This window comes from Apium graveolens, chromosome 4 (assembly GCF_009905375.1).
Source record: "Apium graveolens cultivar Ventura chromosome 4, ASM990537v1, whole genome shotgun sequence".
NCBI lineage: Eukaryota > Viridiplantae > Streptophyta > Magnoliopsida > Apiales > Apiaceae > Apium > Apium graveolens.
Window position 1 is genome coordinate 44,654,746 of NC_133650.1, and position 2,889 is coordinate 44,657,634.

The 2,889-nt window shown below is 31.7% G+C and overlaps 1 long non-coding RNA gene across 1 annotated transcript; it reads left to right on the plus strand.

Moving 5' to 3' along the window:
- The first annotated feature begins 265 nt into the window (after positions 1-265).
- LOC141716725 (uncharacterized) lies at positions 266-1,597 on the plus strand. The gene is made up of 3 exons (XR_012573314.1): positions 266-643; positions 727-931; positions 1,537-1,597. It is a non-coding gene; the product is annotated as an uncharacterized LOC141716725 (long non-coding RNA).
- The last annotated feature ends 1,292 nt before the right edge of the window (positions 1,598-2,889 follow it).

The following is a 2,889-nucleotide window of genomic DNA, read 5'->3' on the forward strand; positions in this document are numbered from 1 at the left end:
TGATAGCAAATGATGGATAGAGCTAGGCAGTTCTTAATTCTTAATTCTACTTTAAGGTCAAATACATGGGAAACTTAAGTCTACTAAAGTTCAGGCTGACATTCAATATCTCTTTATATTGGTTATTCCAAAAGTTATAGTTTTAAGACAATGAAATTTTACAAATTGGATAAATTTATTCTTGTTCAATCATAAGTGATTTATTAGATATTAGTTCCATAATTATATATGCAACTGCCCTTATGTAGACTTGTTTGTTTTTACATCATCAACACATCGACATGTTTGTACATTTTCCCTACTAGATTATTATAGCTAAATTACGTCTTTTACGCACATTGGGATGCTAAATTATTTCATTATAATTGCCTAATTTAATAAAAGATTTGATCATTGGCTAATCTAGAGTATAGATACTGTTGCTCATCAGATATAGCTATGGTATTGTGTTTTTGTTCAACGGTTACTATCTCGTATTTCAGACTAATATTACCAAACCCGCATACAGTTTATAATGGTTATGCCATCTTTGGTTTTACAATTAAACTTACAGTGACATTACGTGATCCAGGTAGCTTTCTCCTCAGACATTCTGTTACCATGGGAATACATGAAAAACAGTCTAACACAAGAACTAAATCAGGTTTCGTAGTTAACTACACATTTTACTTCTAGGAGCTTTTTTATTGTTAGTATCTATCTTCAAAAAACTTTATGTCATTTCAGCATCTATACAACCTATGACTGGAGAAGTAGTGGCTGAGTCTCAGGATGTCTCCACTGGTGGGGATTTAATTTGATGAAGATTCCTTGAATTCTATGCTTTACGTGGCCATCGGGTGCTTCCAAGCTCTTCTCTTGTACCAGATGATTCAACAGTCTCCTGACCATTGCTGGAATGCTTCAATTTAAACCTATATTTCTTGGACAGGTATTTACTAATCTCTAATGAAGATATGAAACTTGGACATGTGACATGTACATTGATCTCTACAGTTCCTTGTATAATATTTATATATAATTTTAAATTGAAAGTAATCATGCTTGACAATGTACACAAGAGTTGGAAATTTTAATTAACTTAATACCTGATACTTTCTTAACAACCAATTGAAGGATCTGTTTTTTATGGAAGCTTAGAGTTCCCCCAATTTTACTTAGCCTTATTTGCACTGAGATTGACAGTCCCTCAAGGTCTTAGAAAAAGTGACCTACATTGTAAATCTGTGTGGAATTTAACAACTAATTTAAAGATTTAATTGTCTACGTGTCATGTTGTAGCCATAAAATATGGCTATATAACATTCCATTTTGTAAGGGTTATGTTCCAAGGTAAAATGGGTTCCTCCATTTTGGTTGTAGACCCCTGCTACCAGAGGACTTTTGCTGTATTTTCACCAGTTAACATATCGCATTTCCCTTTACTACTATCTACACAAACCTTGCTCCAAGAATGATGGGCTGATTACTTTTTTTTTATTTGTCATACAATACACACAGGCAACTTACGGCGGTAGTGTATTTCTTGATGTACAGAGTATAGAAAAATCCATCTTCAAGGTATGTGAAGCTCAAACTTGTAAAAGACTCTAAAAGGTTTTATAGAAATCTGGATAAAAGATGATTACATATAACCTGTTTTAATGGCATTTTGTATGGTTGCTTATGTTATTTAATAAATTCCCTATCCTTTGCATAGTTGGAATTCTTAGAGCTTATTTCTTTATATTAAGATACGACTTATTGCAAAATTGTCTAATTTAAATTAAGAAGATAATTGATAACTCTTTTTTTGTCACTGTTGGGTGTATTTTGTTATCATTTATGTTACTACTGTATTTTCTGTCTCTGTTGAACAAGGACCTTACAATTTACAAATGCTTTTGATTTTCAAGAAGTTATTATGAAGAACCAAGTTATTACCAGTGAATCCCACAAAGAATTCAAGAATGAGGTAGAATATTTACTCTAGACATCGTAAGTGGATTTATAGGGTAGATATGCTAACCTAGGGTTAATCTAGGATTCCTTGTACTGACTGCTGTTCTTTTCAATGTATGTGCTCTCTCGTGGCTGTAGTCTTCTTTTGGTACTCTGCTGTGATTTGAACTCAAAAAATGGGAAAGTAACACTTTAGTTCTTTCCATTTATTGCGATTATATAACCAAACGAAACTGAGAGCCAGAAACAATTTTCAAGCTACTAAACAAAGATATAAAATATTATATAACCAAACGATATTGAAAGCCAGAAACAATTTTTCAAGCTACTAACAAAGATATTAGAAATGGTAAGAAGAGGAATATCATGTCATTTCTATCATTTGATTGCTATATACTTCGTAATTTGTTTATAGATATTCCCATTATCTATCGTATGATAAAGAAGTAAGTTTTACACATTGTGTCAGGCACATGATTTCTCGCATGATTTTTATTTTTCGTAATCAATATTACTTGTTTGTATGCGTTGCAAGTCTCTGGTAGCTCTATCTCATAAATTAACTTCATAAAATCTAACAAAACTGTTTGTATGGCAAGGTCTGGAAAGCTTGATCCAGTACTCGGAAGAGATGATGAAATAAGGAGATGCATATAGATTCTTTCAAGGAGAACAAAGAATAATCCTGTGCTTAAATACCGTAATTGGAGCTAAATAACATGGAGATGCATACAGATTCTTTTATTGGTTGTTTGAATTGTTTATTTTGTTGACTTGTATGAAAAACAGGTTTATGGCATGTTCAATTTACAAACAAATCATGTCAATTGTTTTTGAGAAATATGTTACATTAGGTACTTCAATATTACAAACAAATTAGTATAATATAATATAATTTATAATAAAACTGTTACAATAGCGAAAAAATGTTACAATGATTTGGTGACC